This window comes from Mirounga leonina, unplaced genomic scaffold, assembly GCF_011800145.1.
Source record: "Mirounga leonina isolate KUSES-001 unplaced genomic scaffold, KU_Mleo_1.0 Mir_151, whole genome shotgun sequence".
Lineage (NCBI taxonomy): Eukaryota > Metazoa > Chordata > Mammalia > Carnivora > Phocidae > Mirounga > Mirounga leonina.
Window position 1 is genome coordinate 101,976,900 of NW_023270377.1, and position 19,354 is coordinate 101,996,253.

Sequence of the window (19,354 nt, forward strand, 5' to 3'; positions counted from 1 at the left end):
GGAGCAAGAGGGAGGGTTTAGGAGGCTATTGCAATTCTGAAAGTGAGACAGTGGTGGCTTGGGAAAAGTGCAAGCAGTGGAGTGATGAGATGTCTTGGATATATTCAGCCAGGATGGCACATGGGATTTGATAAATTGATGCAGGGTGTAAGCAAAAGGGGAGTTAAGGGGACTCCCAATATTTTTTGACTGAGCAGTTTAAAGAATGGAGTTGCCATCTACTGAAGTGGCAAAGACCAGGAGGAGCAGGATGGGAATGGGAAGCAATAAGAAATTCAGTTTTGGAGATGTTAAGTTTGAAATGTCTTTTAAGGGGTGCTTGGTGGCTCAGTCAGTTAAGCGTCTGACTCTTGAGCTCAGCTCAGGATCTCAGGGCCGTGAGTTTAAGCCCCATGTTGGGCTCCACACTGGGTGTGGAGCCTACTTTAAAAAAACAAAACAAAACAATGAAATGCCTATTAAATTAGCACGTGGAAATATCAAGGCAGTTAGATTTTTGAATCTGGAGTTCAGAAGAAAGCTCTAGGCTGGGTATGTAAATTTGGGAGACACAAGCACATAGTATTAAAAGCCATGAGATCATCTAGATATTAAGTATAGACAGAAATTTGAGAAAGTTATCTGAAGACTGAGTCCTGAAGAATAAATAAAGACTGAGCCCTGGAGCACTCTAGCATTTAAGGACTGAGAGGGTAATGAAACCAACAAAGGAGACAGAAGGGTCAGCCACTGAAATAAAGGGAAAGCAGGAAGAACGACCAAGTCAATTGCCAATGGGCTATAATTGTTGGCCATAACATTGGAGGGGTGAGGATGGAAGCCTGATTGGAATGGGTTCAAAAGAGAGTGGTAGGAACAGAATTGGAAAGAGGGAAGATAGATAATTGGGCTGGGAGGTAGGGGGTGGGGAAGAAAAGTGGAGTGATACTTCAAGGGATAGGTAGGGTCAAGAGAATAATTTTTTAAATTATTTTATCCACAAATATTTTAGTATTTCTAAAAGATAAGATTTTCCCTTAAATGAAAATAACTTCCAATACCACCATCATACCTAAAAAGTTAACAATACCTAGTATCATGGTCTACCAAATCTTCAGATTTCCCTAATTGTTTCATAATTTTTTCTGCTACCAGGTTTACTGAGATATAATTCAAATACTATACAATTCATCCATTTAAAGTACATAATTCAACAGTCTAGTACATTCAAAGAGCTCTACAATCATCACTACAACCCATTTTTTTTTTTTTTAAGATTATTTTAGAGAGACAGAGCATCAGTAGGAATGGCAGAGGGAGAGAGAGAGAGAGAGAGAATCTGAAGCCGACTCCACTCTGAGTGGGGCGTGGGACACAGGGCTCAATCTCACAACGCTGAGATCAGGACCTGAGCCAAAACCAAGAGTCGGATGCTTAACAGACTGGGCCACCCAGGCACCCCTACAGTCCATTTTAAAACAGCATCATCAGGAGTACCTGGGTGGCTCAGTCGGTTAAGCCGCTGCCTTCGGCTCAGGTCATGATCTCGGGGTCCTGGGATCGAGCCCTGCATCGGGCTCCCTGCCCAGCGGAAAGCCTGCTTCTCCCTCTCCCTCTGCCTGCCTCTCTGCCTACTTGTTCTCTCTCTCTCTCTCTGTCAAATAAATGAATAAAATCTTTAAAAAAAATAAAAATTAAAAAAATAATAATAAAACAGCATCATCAGCTCAAAAAGAAACCCTATACCTATCAGTACTCACTACCCATTTTTCACCAGCCCCAGGCAACCACTAATTTACTTTTTTATCTCTAAGGATTTTCCTATCCTGGACATTTCATATAAATAGAATCCTACAAGTATATGACTGGCTTCCTTCACTTAGCATGTTTTCAAGGTTCATCTATATTGTAGCATGTGACAGTACTTCATTTTTTTAATTGTCAAACGCATTTATATGTAAATATACCACATTTTGTTTATCCACACATCAGTTGATGGACATTGGGTTGTTCCAAACTACTTTTTGGCTATTGTGAATAATGCTGCCAGGAACAGCTATTACAAGACTTCATGTGGACATATGTTTTCAGTTTTCTTGAATATATGTGTAGGTTTGGAATTGCTGGATCATATAATAACTGTATGTTTAACCTTTTCAGGAATGGCCAGACTCTTTTCCATTGTGAAGATGCCATTTTACATTCCCACCAACAGAATATGAGGGTTCTAGTGGAGACATCCTCACCAACACTTGTTTTTTTTTTTAATTTTTTATTGTTATGTTAATCACCATACATTACATCATTAGTTTTAGATGTAGTGTTCTATGATTCATTGTTTGTGCATAACACCCAGTGCTCCATGCAGAACGTGCCCTCTTTAATACCCATCACCAGGCTAACACATCCCCCCACCCTCCTCTCTCTAGAACCCTCAGTTTGTTTTTCAGAGTCCATTGTCTCTCATGGTTCGTCTACCCCTCTGATTTCCCCCTCTTCATTCTTCCCCTCCTGCTATCTTTTTTTTTCCTTAACATATATTGCATTATTTGTTTCAGAGGTACAGATCTGTGATTCAACAGTCTTGCACAATTCACAGCGCTTACCAGAGCACATAACCTCCCCAGTGTCTATCACCCAGTGACCCCATCCCTCCCACCCCACCCCCAACTCATGCAACCCTCAGTTTGTTTCCTGAGATTAAGAATTCCTCATATCAGTGAGGTCATATGATACATGTCTTTCTCTGTTTGACTTATTTCGCTCAGCATAATACCCTCCAGTTCCATCCACGTCGTTGCAAATGGCAAGATCTCATTCCTTTTGATGGCTGCATAATACTCCATTGTATATATGTATATATATATATACCACATCTTCTTTATCCATTCATCTGTCGATGGACATCTTGACTCTCCACAGTTTGGCTATTGTGGACATTGCTGCTATAAACATTGGGGTGCACGTACCCCTTCGGATACCTACATTTGTATCTTTGGGGTAAATACCCAGTAGTGCAATTGCTGGATCGTATGGTAGCTCTATTTTCAACTTTTTGAGGAACCTCCATACTGTTTTCCAGAGTGGCTGCACCAGCTTGCATTCCCACCAACAGTGTAGGAGGGTTCCCCTTTCTCCATATCCCCGCCAACATCTGTCATTTTCCTGACTTGTTAATTTTAGCCATTCTGACTGGTGTGAGGTGGTATCTCATTGAGGTTTTGATTTGGATTTCCCTGATGCCGAGCGATGTTGAGCACTTTTTCATGTGTCTTTTGGCCATTTGGATGTCTTCTTTGGAAAAATGTCTGTTCATGTCTTCTGCCCATTTCTTGATTGGATTCTTTGTTCTTTGGGTGTTGAGTTTGATAAGTTCTTTATAGATTTTGGATAGTAGCCCTTTATCTGATATGTCATTTGCAAATATCTTCTCCCATTCTGTCAGTTGTCTTTTGGTTCTGTGGACTGTTTCTTTTGCTGTGCAAAAGCTTTTTATCTTGATGAAGGCCCAACAGTTCATTTTTGCCCTTGCTTCCCTTGCCTTTGGCGATGTTTCTAGGAAGAAGTTGCTGCGGCTGAGGTCGAAAAGGTTGCCGCCTGTGTTCTCCTTCAGGATTTTGATGGACTCCTGTCTCACATTGAGGTCTTTCAACCATTTTGAGTCTATTTTTGTGACCAACACTTGTTATTATCTGTCTTTTTTATTATACTTATCCTATTGGGTATATAGTGATATTTCACTGTGGCATTGATTTGCATTTCCCTGATGACTAATCATCTTTTTGTTGCATATTGGCCATCTTGTATATCTCATCTGAGAAGTGTCTATTTAATGCTTTGCCCACTTTTTAAATTGTGTTGTCCTTTTATTGAGCTATAAAGTTTCTTTATATAGTCTAGATTTAAGTCCTTCAGCAGATATATGATTGGCAAATATTTTCTCATATCCAGTGGGTTGTCTTTTTACTTTCTTGATGATACCCTCCAAAGCACAAAAGGTTGCCATTTTATTGTCCAATTTATCTTCTTTTTCTTTTGTGGTTGTGTTTTCAGTATCTTATCTGAGAAACCATTTTGTAATTCTGTGTTTTCTTAGAGTCTTATACTTTTGGCTCCTACATTTAGGTCTTTGATCTATTTTAAGTTAATTTTTATATATGGCCTGAGGTAGGGGTCCAACTTCATTCTTTTACATGTAGGTTTCCAGTTGTCTCACCACCATTTGTTGAAAAACCCATTCTTCACTGCACTGTGTTGGCACCCGTGTCCAAAACCAGTTGACTATAAATGTATGAGCTTATTTTTGGACTAAATCTATTCTTTCAATGTATATGTGTATTTTTATGGCAGTACATACTGTTTCAATTACTGTACCTTTATAGTTTGTGAAATTGGGCAATGTGAGTCCTTACCTTTGTTTTTCGTTTCCAGTTGTTTTGGCTATTTGGGATTCCTTGAATTTCCATATAAATTTTCCAATCAGTTTGTCCCTTTCTGAAAAAAAAAATGCAGTTGTGATTTTGATAGGAATTTACTGAATCTGGAAATAAATTTGAAGAGTATTGCCATTTTAATAATAATAAATCTTTTGGTTCATGTTCATGGAATGTCTTTCCATTCATTTAGATCATCTTTAGTTGCTTTCAACAGTGTTTTGTAGTTTCCTAGTATAAGTTCTGCACTTCATTTATTAAATCTATTCTTATATATTTTCTTTTTGATGCTATTGTAAATGGAATTGTTTTTCTTCATTTCATTTTAAGATTATTCATTGCAATTGTATAGAAATACAATTAATTTTTGCATATTGACCTTGTATCCTGCAGCCTTGCCCAACTCATTGATTATTTTTTTAGTGGATTCCTGAGCATTTTCTAGATACAAAATCATGTCATTTGCAAATAGAGATTGTTTTTCTTCTTCCTTTCCAGTCTGTATCCCTTTTATTACATTTTCTTGACTGATTTTTTCCCAGCTAGAACCTTTAGTACAATGTTGAATTGAAATGGTGAGAGTGGACATCCTTGTTTTGTTCCTGATCTTAAGCATTCAGTCTTTTACCATTAAATATGGTATTAGCTGTGGGGTTTTTATATATGACGTTTATCAGATTGAGGATGTTTTCCTTTAGTCCTGGTTTGTTGAGTGTTTTCTCATTATCATTAAAGGCTTTTGGATTTTCTGTGTCTGTTTTGATGATAATGTGACTTGTCCTTTATTCTATTAATATTAATTGATTTTCAGATATCAAACCAACTTTCTGTTCCTGGGATAAATCCCACTTGGTAATGGTGTTATAATCCTTTTTATGTGTTGCTGAATTTTGATTTGTTGCCATATGTTGAAGACTTTTGTATCTATATTCATAAGGGATATTAGTCTCTAATATTCTGGTGATATCTTTGATTTTGGTATTGGAGTAATAGGGCCACACAGAATGAGTTGGGAAAGATGCCCTCCTCGTCCTGTTTTTGTTTTGTGTGTGTGTGTGTGTGGTTTTTGGAAGAGTTTATGAAGTATTGACATTTATTGTTTTAGAGTGTTTTATAGAATTTACCAGTGAAGCCATCTGAGCCATGGCTTTTCTTTGTGGGTAGTTTTATTTTGCTTTTTTTGTTCTTTTATTGCTAATCTCTTGTTATAGGTCTGTTCAGATTTTCTATTTCTTCTTGAGTCAGTTTCAGTACTTTGTGTCTTTCTAGGAAGGTATCCATTTCATCTGAGTTATCTAATTTGTTGGCATTCAGTTGTTCATAGTGTTCTCTTTTGATCCTTTTTTATTTCTATAAGCTTGGTATTAATGTATCTGTTATATGATTTTTTTAAATTACAGTTTGTGCAAATCAGGATCCAAATGCCAATACATTACATTTGAGTTATTTATTTGTCTCTTAGGTCTCTTTAGATTCCCCCCATCTCATTTTTCCTCGATATTTATTAATTGCAGAAACCTAGTTATTTACCCTACATATTTCCCACATTCTAGATTTTTCTGATTGTATTCCTGGGAGTCTCTAACATATTCTTCTACCCCCTAGATGCTTGATAATACTGTATGCCTTATTCCGATTCAAGTTTGAGTTTTTTGGCAGAACTACTTCATACATTCATCAGGAGGCACATAACTTCTAATTGTCTCTCTTTGTGAAGTTAGCAGTAATTAATGACCATTGCCTAGGTTTGTTGTTACAACTTAATAGTTCAATTGAAGGCAGAGTAAATAAAGCAGAGTAAGTGGGAGTACCAATCATTCCAGAGCATGTAGAATCCTAGCTAAACATCTTTACCAAATTCTTTCCTCTTTGGGCCTCAGTGTTCTTATCTATAGAATGGGGGCATAAACTATAAAGGACCTCTAAGGTTTCTTGCTCTTCTAACATACTCAAACACTTAAGTAGTGAACTTAATCTCTAGCAGATACAATTTGAGTGCATTAAAAGGATCTGCCAGGGGCACCTCAGTGGCTCAGTAGGTTAAGTGTCCAGCTCTTGTTTGCGGCTCAGCTCATGATCTCAGGGTTGTGAGATCAAGCCGTGTGTCGGGCTCCATGCTCAAGTGGGGAGTCTGCTGGAGATTCTCTCTCTCTCTCTCTCTCAAATAAATAAATCTTTTAAAAAATAAATAGTAAATAAAAAGGATCCACTAACATTGTGTTATTCTTCCCATCTCAGACCACTTGGGTTCATTTCAAAGCCGAAGTTTGTCAATTATTAAATCCAATCACGTATATAACAAAGTCAGATAAAATCATTGTGAAAGCAGGAAGATTATGCCAAAAATCTTGGGTTCCTGGATTCTAGTTCTAGCTGTGCCTGCCCTCAGCGGGTCACATTCTCTCTCAAGGTCCTATCCACAGAATAAAAGATTATGTTAGTGTTCTCTAAAGGCCTACAGGCTTTATGATTTTATGTCTTTTGTTGATTTTTCCCCACAGTTTTTGAGGATGATATTTTTATTAATATCTTCAGCCCTACCTGTTTTTATCTGTTTTCTGGTCATATTCTACTCAGCAACTGATTGACAGGGGCCTGCCCTAGGTATTAGTTCATGTATGAGATGCATCTTTGGCATACTTTCTCGAAGTAAATACATCAAAATATTATTAGCAAGTGATTATCTGTGGGTGGTAAAATTGTTGGTCATTTTTAAAACTTATGTCTGTATTCTTCATTTTATTCTATCAACATAGACTTTTGTAATTTTTAAGTCATTCTTAAAAGATTTAATAGCATATTTTTGATAGCATGCCCTAATGAACAAATCACCAAACTCTGGGTAAGAAGATTTCTTTCTCGTCCTATGATTTCATTAGGCAGTATCTCCCACTCTAGGTTAGTCTAAATGCTTTAATAGTAGGTACTTATATTTAATTTGATGGCTTTACTTAATCTTCAGTAATCTCAGTGAAAAAATATTTTATGCCTACAGAAATTAAAATTCATGAAGAATAGCAGCAATGCATATTGTCATCATCCTTCATAGCCCATATGGAATCTGAATTTGTACTACTTGGGGAACAGGTAGTCTCTTTGTTAGAGAAGTGGCGTGTTACAGAAATATTTGGGCAGAGTCAGGGTGTGTCTTTTGTATGTGATGAAACCAGGAGATCAGAAACTAGTTTGCTAAATTGTGTTCATAACCACTCCCTCTCTCAGTACTTGACTTATCTAGTAAGTATCACCCACTGAAGAAGACAGGACAGGTGTCTGGCTTACCTCTCACGGATTTCCTCACCTGGCAAGGTTTTATGCCGCTCATATGCCCATCTTTAAACACCATAGTGGGGCACCTGGGTGGCTCAGTTGGTTAAGCGTCTGCCTACGGCTCAGGTCATGATCCCAGGGTCCTGGGATGGAGTCTCACATCAGGTTCTCTGCTCAGCAGGGAGCCTGCTTCTCCCTCTCCCACTCCCTCTGCTTGTGTTCCCTCTCTCTCTCTCTGTCTTTCTCTGTCAAATAAATAAATAAAATCTTTAAAAAAAATAAAATTAAACACTGTAGTGACAGTTACTGGGGAATGTGCCCTCATAGACATCAACTCACTGTGTGACCTAGACAAGTCACTTAACCTAGTCACAAGCACCAAGGTCACTTCATCTTTAATGAAGAGGATAGTTCCAGTTTCCAATATTGTCACAACTAGTGAAATTGACATTAGAAAAACCCATTTCTCAGTAACAAAGGCGGTATGAAAGTCACTGTTTGACCATCAGAAGCGTGACAAATCCGGGTGGTTCTATGGATAGCTCTGATGCAGAATAAATGACTAAACAGCCCTTTAAACATGGCCTGTTGCTTATGTGTCATAATCCGGATCTGTTCAGGCTTTTTGAAGACGATTCCTTACACTTAGTAAGAACAAAGGGCAAATGCCAAAAAGTAAGTAACCTGACATATTTATCGGTAACCTGACCATTTGGGGATTTCAGCTGCCATCAGTGAGGTCTCTCAAACAACTGGCCCATGCCAATTCTCAGATGGGCTCCTGTACCAATGGCCTGATCAACCCATCCAAATGCAAAGAACCATTTCAAGACCTTCAAAACCAAGTGAAGTGCTTTTATTTTTACATTGTCTAATAGCCTCTCCTTTGCCAGAACTTGACCTGCCCCTGAGTAGGCATAGCTAGAAAGATACAGTTTTTATACTCAAAGAAGTCAGTTTAGTAAGGAAAACAAATTACTAGACTATATAGTTACTACAATGATGGAACACAAAAGGGGTTGCTTAGCAGGTGTGGGTAGGTCAAGGAAAGCTGAGGAGGAATGAAAGGAATGCTCTTGAGCTAAGCCAAACAAAACATTGAAACTCACCCTTATGACATTCAGTCTCTCAGAACCAGAATGAAGATTTATACTAGTTCCCATTTGGACAGGGTTTATTTTTTTCTAATAATTTCAAGCAACTCTAACTCTTTCCATTTTAACAAGGTCATTTAGAGCTTCACAGATAATATTTCCCGAAATGGCCATATTCTGACATGTGGACCATAACTTACACACACACACACTTCATGGTCATGCGGCAAAGTGAGAACAGAGTTCGTGAGCTGGGCCAGAATGTGCAAATTAAACTGCCCCACTATGTCTGCTTTAACAAAATAACAGATCCCTGCCTGTATTTGTTCACTTGTATTAAGGTTAAAATAATTCCAACTATGTATTGTAAATTGCAGGATATGCCTGCAATCGTCATGCACGGGAATCTGTGCTCCTCCAGAATTGCACAATTGTGTTTCTTCTATTTTTGTTTTTGCCACATTAATTATATCATGTAGTACTTGAAATAAAGGTGGAGTCTTTCACTCTGCGAGCTTGCAGTTCAAAAGTTAAGTGATGCATTAAGAAATCAAGTTTTTAAATTACCTATAAGATCTGTGTTTGCCATATTTCCTAGCTAGTGTTATTTATTTAGAGTTTCCTATCCCTGGATGAAATTCTCTTGCCTTCTGCTGTTTGCAATAACTCAAATCCTATTTCTCCTTTTCGATCATCTCCTTATATTCATACCATATTTGCCAGTTTTCCTTGTTACTTCAGCTAATTTCTAAACAAATCATAGCATATATAATATTAGTTGTTCACAGTCACTAAACTAATATCCCCAAATGTATTTTGATGTTCTCAATTCCCAAAATTTGCCTTTGCTCGTGCATGATTTATCTATATAACTCACCTATGAACTTCTCTCTCTCATGCACTTGGCCACACTGCATTTCTCTGCATCATCTACTATACTGCACTGGGATTCTGAGTCATCTGGGATTGGGCACCTCCCTGCTATTAACTGTGTAATATTTAAATTCCACTTACCAGTCTTCTTTTGAATTCAAGCACCACGTGAATTAAACTGACTATAGTTGCTTTCAACCTATAATTCCTGATCGCAACAGGTAGTTGCCAACTCTTGAAACTAACAGGTTTGACTAGAAGTTGACAGTTCTTACTCCCATAGAACTATATATTTTACATTTATATAAATTCAGAAGGTAAAATCATACCTTTCCTATCAGTCAGGACTCTTTGTTCATTGATAACACAATATCTTAATTTAAACAAGAAGTATTTGCACCTTACTTCAGAAAATAAATTAAGTTCCTCTTAGTGCCAAGCAAGGGGAAAGTCGGAAAATTTTACTACAAAGAGACTACCAACCACTTCAAGGGATTTACCAGACAACTACTGGTATAAATTACAAAGACAATGCTAATCTATACCTAAATGAGAAGCCAGGACATTTGCTTAATGGCAAGTGGGGTAACTTTGACTCTTTGCATTTTCAGCTTGGGCATATGAAAAATACAGCATTCCTCAAAGTTGTCCAGGGAGTTGAGATCACCAGGATTTATCCAACCTGCTTGGTGGAAATGACAGAGAAAAAGAATTACAGAACCAAGGAAAGTTTTGACAATGCCTCAAAATCTGCGTTAGGCTCATGGAAAGTTGGATCAAAAATGTACCTTAGAGATCATTTCATCCATCACGCTTGTTTGACTGAGAAAACAAGTCCACAGCAGTCAAGGGATTCACCTAAGGTCTTGTGCTTCTGGTTAGTGACCAATTCAAAAACAGACCTGGATAATCCTGCCCCATTCCAGTAGTCTTAAAGCCAGCTAGCAAGTAAATTTAAACCCTCTAACAGCAGGTAGCCTATTTCCAGCCTCTGAATGCCCCTTTCTCTGAAAATTAGGCAAACAGGTGGGGATATTTTGAAAAGAAAACACTGATTATAAAGTGGGCAGAAATTCCTGTGCAGACTTGCTAACTGGAAGTCTTTGGCTTCCCCAAGACAAAGGAGAGTCTTAGTCATGAAGTTAAGGTTGAAAACGGATTGTGTCACCAGCCTGAGAGCAGACAACCTTTTTTAGAAGGAGTACACTGAAATTAGAACTCAAGGAAAGAGTTTACAGAAACTTGAATTTAGAGCTATCTTACAACACTGGGAGTTATTTTGTATTTTTTGTTTGCATTTAACAAAGTATCAGGCTTGCAAAAAAGAATAGAGGGGCGCCTGGGTGGCTCAGTTGGTTAAGTGTCTGCCTTCGATTCAGGTCATGATCTCAGGGCCCTGGGATCGAGTCCTGCATTGGGCTCCTTGATCAGCAGGGAGCCTGCTTCTCCCTCTGCCTGCCGCTCCCCCTGCCCGTGCTCTCTCCCCCTCTGCCAAATAAATAGATAAAATCTTAAAAAAAAAAAAAAATAGAAACTGTGATGAATTCTTTGTGTTGCCCGCCTGACCCCATTTCCACCTCTCCCTTCTGAATTTGGACTTATATTTTCATACCTGTTTTGTGTTTTTCCTATATATAAATGTATCCATAAATGATATTTAGTATTGTTTTCATATTTTAAGTTTTATATGAGTGCTATCATATTGTCTATATCTTTCTGCAATTCACACTCCCCCCCCCCCCACTTTCTTTCTCAATACTATGTTTTTGAGATACATCCTGTGGATAAAGAGGATAGCTAGAGTGTTAATTTATTTTTTAAGTATTCTGTGGTATTCCACTGTATGAATGTTTTGACATTTATCTAATCTCCTATTAATGGACATCTAGTGAGTTTCCAGGGTTTTTGTTTTGTTTTGTTTGCTGGGATTTTTTTAACCTTGCTATGTAAACATTTTTATAAAACCCTCTACTGATGATTGTATGTGTAAGTTTCTTTAGTGACATTTATGAGGTCTTAGCATATGCATATCTTCAACCTGACAAACAGATCTCAGAAATAACCAGCAGAATATGAGAGTATCCAATACTAGCACTATATATTTTCAGTTTTTAATTTTTTACTAATTTTTAAGAGTCTAAAATTGTATTTCCTTATGGTGTTAATTTGTTTTCCTGATTCCTCATGGGACTGGGTGTCTTTCCATATGTTCACTGGCAATTTGGATCTCCTTTTCTGCCTGGGTCACTTTTCAGATGAACGGTTTATCTTTTTATTACTGATTTTTAGAAATTCTTCTATAGTCAGGATATAAATCTTTCATAACTATGTGGCTATATGCAGCCAATATCTTCACATCTGGAATTTACATTTTTGTTATGGTGTCTTTTTTTTTTTTTTTAAGATTTTATTTATTTATTTGTCAGAAAGAGAGAGCCCAAGCAGGGGGAGTGAGAGAGGGAGAAGCAGGCTTCCCGCTGAGCAGGGAGCCCGATGCGGGGCTCGATCCCCAGGATTCTGGGATCATGACCTGAGCCGAAGGCAGATGCTTAACCGACTGAGCCACCCAGGCATCCCATGTTATGGTGTCTTTTATGATCAGGTTTATCAATCTTTTCTTTTTGATGTATGCTTATTGTTTCTTCTAAAAAAATATGTCCCCACTCCGAAGTCATAAAGATATTCTCTTATAGTTCCCTCTAGGTTTTTTTTAGGTTTGGGTTTTTTACAACCTTTAGGGCTTCTATACACATAGAATTTACTTTTGTGTGTGGTGTGAGGTAGGAAGCTAATTTTGTTTGTTTTTTTTTTTTTTCCTAATTGACAACGAGTTGTTTTGAAACCTTTTATTGAAAATGCCATCCTTTTCCCAAAGGTAGGTAATGCCACTTTTGACATATATTTTGGATTCTCTTTTGGTTCTGTCAGGTTATTCTTTCATCCCTGTGCCTTAATGCACATCTTAATTACTATACCTTGATAGTAAGTTACAATATCTGGAAAGTAGGGATGCCTGGGTGGCTCAGTCAGTTAAGGGTCTGCCTTTGGCTTGGGTCATGATCCCAGGGTCCTGGGATCGAGCCCCGCATCGGGCTCCCGACTCAGCAGGGAGCCTGCTTCTCCCTCTGCCTGCCAGTCACCCTGCTTGTGCACTCTCTCTCTCTCTCTCTCTGTCTCTGACAAATAAATAAATTAAATCTTAAAAAATATATATCTGGAAGGTAAGCTCCTGCCTGTCAAGTAAACATAGTGGGAGCTAGCTATCTTTGAGCTATCTCTCTTGAACCACCCCTCCCCCCCAAAAAGAGGATGCATACAGCAAGAAAGAAAATCCAGAAAGAGGCTATGGGATGTGCCAGTGGGCAGTGAGTGGCAAAGTTGGAATCCTGGAACTGGAGATTGATATCCTTTACCAAGAGAACTATGCTCTGTGGAGATCTGTGGGGGCCTGTAAGAGCTCACACAGTGCTTGCTTTGGCAACACATATACTAAAATTGGAACAACACAGAAGATTAGCATGCCTCCTGCAGAAGGGTGACACACAAAAGAGCTCACACGTGTCCCATGAGAGATCCAGACTTTGGATACCTGCCCACAAAAGGCCTTGTGGTCAGTCAGTGTTACTAAGTAAAACAACAGCAACCACAGAGAATTCCAGTTGCTCCCAATGAAGTAAAAAGACATTTTCTCTGAAAATGAAGTTAAAAAAACAACTCAACTTATAATAGCATCAAGAATAAAATACTTAGGAATAGATTTAACAAAAGAAATAGAAGACTTGTATACTGAACATTGTTGAAAGAAATTAAGGAAAACCTAAATAAATGGACCAGAAGCCTTAATATTGTTAACATACTCTTCAGGGGCACCTGGGTGGCTCAGTCAGTTCAGCAGCTGGCTCTTGGTTTTGGCGCAGGTCATGATCTCGGGTCCTGGGATCAAGCACCGCTTTGGGCTCCCTGGTCAGTGGGGAGTCTGCTTGAAGGATTCTCTCTCTACCTCTGCCCCTTCCCCAACTCACACGCACCCTCTCTCTCAAATAAATAAATCTTTGAAAAAAAAAAGATGCTCTCCAAAATGATCTACAGATTCAATGCAGTCCCTATCAATATCTCAACTGCCTTCTTTGCAGAAACAGACACACTGATCCTACAATTCCTATAGGCATGCAAAGGACCAAGAGAAGCCAAAACAATCTTGGAAGAAAAGAACAAAGCTGAAGGACTCACAGTTCCTGATTTTTGAAACTTACTACAAAGCTACAGTAATCAGAATAGTGTGGTACTGGCTAAAGATAGACCAGTGGAATACAATTAAGAGTCAAGAAATAATACCCATGCATCTATGCTCAATGATTTTCAACAAATGGTGCTGGGACAATTGGATAGCTACGTATAAAAGAATGAAGTTGGGGGGCGCCTGGGTGGCTCAGTTGGTTGAGCAGCTGCCTTCAGCTCAGGTAATGATCCCAGGGTCCTGGGATCGAGCCCCTCATCGGGCTCCCTGCTCAGCAGAGAGCCTGCTTCTCCCTTTCCCTCTGTCTGCCACTCTGCCTACTTGTGCTCTCTATCTCTCTGTCAAATAAATAAATAAAAAATATCTTAAAAAAAAAATAATGAAGTTGGACCCCTTCTCCACACCATATATGAAAAATGATGTGAATCTAAAACCACTCTTAAGGAAGAAAAAAAAAGGACTCTAAATAGATCAAAGACCTACATGTAAGATCTAAACTGTAAAAACTCTACAAAGAAAACATAAGAAATCTTAAATTCCTTGTCTTCAGATTAGGCATTCATTCCTTAGATATAACACCGAAAACAGGCAACAAAAGAAAAAAAAGATAAATTGAATTCAATTAAAATTTTAAACTTTGTACTTTATAGGACACTAGTAAGAGAAAAAAAAGATAACCCAAGAAATGGAAGAAAATAATTGCAAATCATGCATCTGATAAATGTCTAGTATCCAGAATATTTAAAAACTCTTAGGACTCGGGGCGCCTGGGTGGCTCAGTTGTTAAGCGTCTGCCTTCGTCTCAGGGCATGATCCCAGGGTCCTAGGATCAAGCCCAGTATTGGGCTCCCTGCTCTGCGGGAATCCTGCTTCTCCCTCTCCCACTCCCTCTGCTTGTGTTCCCTCTCTCGCTGTGTCTCTCTCTATCAAATAAATAAATAAAATCTTTAAAAAAAAAACAACTCTTAGGACTCAATAATAAAAAAACAAGTAACCTAATTTAAAAATGGGCAGAGAGGGGATGCCTGGGTGACTCAGATGGTTAAGCGTCTGCCTTTGGCCCAAGTCATGATCCCAGGGTCCTGGGATCGAGCCCCACATTGGGCTTCTGGCTCAGTGGGGAGCCTACTTCTCCCTCTCCCTCTGCCTCTCCCCCTGCTCATGCTCTCTCTGTGTCTCAAATGAATCAATTAAAAAAAAAAAAATGGGCAGAGGATCTGAAGAGACATTTCCCCAAAGAAATACGCAAATGGCCAACAAGCCCATGAAAAGATACTTAATATCAATAGTTATTGGGGAAATGCACATCAAAATCACATTGAGGGGGCACCTGGGTGGCTCAGTCGGTTAAACATCTGCCTTCGGTTCAGGTCATGACCCTGGGACCCTGGGATGGAGCCCCACATCATGATCCCTGCTTGGCGGGGAGCCTGCTTCTCCCTCTCCCTCTGCCTGCCACTCCTCCAGCTTGTGCTCTCTCTGTCAGATAACCTAAAAAAAAAAAAATTGAGATACCACACACACTAGAATGTCTATAATTTAAAAAACAAAAACAAACAACAGACAATACCAAGTGTTGGTGAGAATGTGAATTGGAACCCTTATACAATGCTCCTGGATATATAAAATGGTACAGTTGCTTTGAATAACAGTTTGGCAGTTTCTCAAAAAGTTGGACATATAGTTAGCATATGATCCAGCAATTCTAGGTAAATACCCAAGAGAAGCATTGGGTATGTGTAATAGATTTAAGCATTATATCCACACAAAATCTTGTACACTAAGGTTCATAGCATCATTATTCATAGTAGCTAGGGGTTGGAAACAATCCAGCTGATGGATTAGTCCATCAGCTAATGAATGGGCAAATAAAATGTGTGATGTATCCATACAATGGAATATTATTGAGCCATGGATAGTAAACCTTGAAAATGTTATGCTAAATGAAAGTAAGCAGAAGTAAAAGGCCACATATTGTATGATTTCATTTATATGTAATGTCCAGAATAAGCAAATCCAAAAAGAAAGTAGATTAGTGGTTGCCTAGGGCTGGGGTAGAGGGAGGTTTGGGGGAGCAAGACATTAGGGAGTGACTGCTAATGGGGATCACCTTTCTCTTAGGGGTGATGAAAGTGTTCTGGAAGTAGTGGTGATGGTTGCAACCTCTCTCAAATAAATAAAATCTTAAAAAAAAAAAAAATGAGCAAACATTGCCATGTTCATTTTATGAGGCCACTGTAACTCTGAATTCAAAAACTGAATAAGGCAGGGCGCGCCTAGGTGGCTCAGTCATTGAGCATCTACCTTCGGCTCCGGTCATGGTTCCGGGGATCGAGCCCCACATCGGGCTCCCTGCTCGGCGGGAAGCCTGCTTCTCCCTCTCCCACTCCCCCTGCTTGTGTTCCTGCTTTCGCTATGTCTCTCTCTGTCAAATAAATAAAATCTTTAAAAAAAAAATTTTTTTTTAAATAAATAAGTATTTAGGGATGCCTGGGTGGCTCGGTCGGTTAAGCGTCTGCCTTCAGCTCAGGTCATGATCCCAGGGTCCTGGGATCGAGCCCTGCGTCGGGCTCCCTGCTCCGCGGGAAGCCTGCTTCTCCCTCTCCCACTCCCCCTGCTTGTGTTCCCTCTCTCGCTGTCTCTGTCAAGTAAATAAATAAAATCTTAAAAAAAACCCAAAAAACTGAATAAGGCTGCACCTGGGTGGCTTAGTTGGTTCAGCATCTGGCTATTGATCTCACCTCAGGTCTTGATCTCAGGGTCCTGAGTTCAAGCCCAAGTGGGCTCCAGCTCAGCATGGAGCCTACTTAAGATAAACAAACAAACGAGCAAATAAATACTGAATAAGGACATTATAAAAAATTTCAATTAGATTGATGTCATATTTGAACATATATGAACATATATTTGAATATCCAATATAAAATATTAGCTAGCTGAATTCAACAGTGAATTTTAAAAAATAATAACTAAATGGAGAAACTTTAGAAGCATTTTTTTTCTTAAAGATTTTATTTATTTGACAGAGACAGAGATAGCGAGAGCAGGAACACAAGCAGCAGGAGTGGGAGAGGGAGAAGAAGGCTTCCCGCCGAGCAGGGAGCCCGATGTGGGATTCGATCCCAGGACACTGGGATCGTGACCTGAGCCGAAGGCAGACGCTTAATGGCTGAGCCACCCAGGCGCCCCTTTAGAAGCATTTCTTTTAAGCGTAATGAAAAATAAGCTGTCTACTACTTTAGCTACTCTTTAAAATTATACTAGAGGGGTGCCTGGGTGGCTCAGTCAATTGAGCATCTGACTTTTGATTTCAGCTCAGGTCATGATCTTGGGGTCACGGGATTGAACCCCACATCAGACTCCACACTCAGCAGGGAGTCTGCTTGAGTTTCTCTCTTTCCATCTCCCTTTGCCCCTCCCACCTGCATTCTCTGTCTCTCTCTCTCTCTCAAATAAATAAATCTTTAAAAACTAATAATAAAATAAAATACTAGAGATGCTGGACAATGCTATAAAAAGATGAAAAGATATAAGCAATACAAGAATTGGAAATAAAGAGATAAGCTATCATTTTGTGAAAAACAATATGATCGACATAGAAAAATTAATAGAATAAACAAACTATTGCAACAAGATCGATGTACCATATTTTATTCAATCAGTCCCCTATTAATGGGAATTTGAACTGATCTTTTGCTATTATGAATTGTGCCATAATGAATAATCCTGTGCATAGGTTGCTATCTATTTGCGGAGGTAAGTCTTCAGGGTAAATGCCTGGAAGGGGTATTGCTACATCAAGAAGTAAAGGCATATGAAATTTTGTCAGCCACATTCACTCCAAATGGTTGCACTATCCTGTACGCCCATTAACAATGTATAAGAGTGCCTGTTTCTTCACAGCCTTACTAACAAAGAGTGGTGTTAAATATTTTGATTTTTGTCCATCTGATAAGTGAAAAGTGGTATTGACATCTAATTGTAGTTTTCATTTACATTTTATTAATAAATGAAATTGAACATCTTTTTCTACATTTAGGGCTGTTTGTCTTTCCTTGTCTGTGCTGTTTACCCATTTTTCTACTGAGTTTTTTATTTTATTTTATTTTTATTTCAACCTTTATCTATCACTGTTTCATCTGTATTTATTATCAGCATATAGCTAGGTTTCTTTTTTTAAATTAATTATAAATTTTAATAAGCTTTGTTTCTTAAAGTTAAAAAAAAGGGAATAGCCTGAATGTCCACAATTTGGGGATGGGTTAATTAAACTATTCTATATTCATACAGTGGAATACTATACAGCTATAAAGATCAAAGTTGGTTACATGTGCTTCTATCAAAAGATCTCCTTGATACACTATTAAATAAAAAAGCAATGTTTGGGGGTGCCTGGGTGGCTCAGTCAGTTGGGCATCTGCCTTTGGCTCAGGGCATGATCCTGGGGTCCTGGGATCGAGTCCCATATCCGGCTCCCTGCTCAGTGGGGTGTCTGCTTCTCCCTCTTCCTCTTCCTCTGCCCTGCTCATGCTCCCTCTGTCTCTCTCTCTGTCTCTCTCAAGTAAATAAACAAAAAATTTTTAAAAAGCAATGTTTAGAATAATTCCAATACTGTGATCCCATCTATGAAAACAATAAGGCTATATATAAAGCCACACATAGAAACTTATATTTTCCACAGGGAAGTTTGCTGAGGGTTGAGGATGAAGAGAAAGGTTTTCTTTTTCATTTCAATTTATATCAAATTCTTAGGCTCCACTCCAGACCTATTAAAACAGAAACTGGGATTAGGCTAGGCACTCTGTTTTATCAAACCCTCCAGGTGATTTTGATGTGTGCTCAAGTCTGAGAATCACTGTTCTAAATCAGTGCTACTAAATATGGTTCTCATACCAGCCGCATCAGCACTACCAGGGAGCTTGCTGGAAATGCAGATTCATGAGACTCAAGCCTGAACTCCTAATCAGAATCTCTGGGTGGGGCCCAGGAATCTGTGATTTAAGAAGTTCTCCAGGTGATTCTGATGCACACAAAAGTCTGAGAATCACTGCTCTAAATTTCTCTCAAGGTTCAGCTCTCTTTTTTTTTAAAGTGAAAATTAGTTTTAAGAGAGAAAAAAATAATTCCGTGCTCATAAGTTTCATTGAACAGACTAGGCCTCACTTGATCTTTTCTCACCTTATAAGTAACACAAGTACATTTAAATGAGTAGATTTTGGGACACCTAGGTGGCTAAGTCAGTTAAGCTTCTGCCTTCGGCTCAGGTCATGATCCCAGGGTCCAGGGATCGAGCCCCACATCGGGCTCCTTGCTCAGCAGGGAGTTTACTTCTCCCTCTGCCTGCTGCTCCCCCTGTTTGTGTTCTCTCTCTCTCTTTCTGACAAATAAATAAAATCTAGGAAGGAAGGGAGGGAGGGAGGGAGGAAGGAAGGAAGGAAGGAAGGAAGGAAGGAAGGAAGGAAGGAAGG

General features: G+C 38.9%; 1 long non-coding RNA gene and 1 pseudogene across 3 annotated transcripts in view; both read left to right on the forward strand.

Annotated features, from left to right (window-relative positions):
• The window catches only part of LOC118012558, a 43,896-nt gene that overhangs the window by 4,104 nt on the left and 20,438 nt on the right, over window positions 1-19,354 (forward strand). The window lies entirely within an intron of this gene.
• LOC118012736 lies at window positions 13,115-13,213 on the forward strand (annotated as a pseudogene).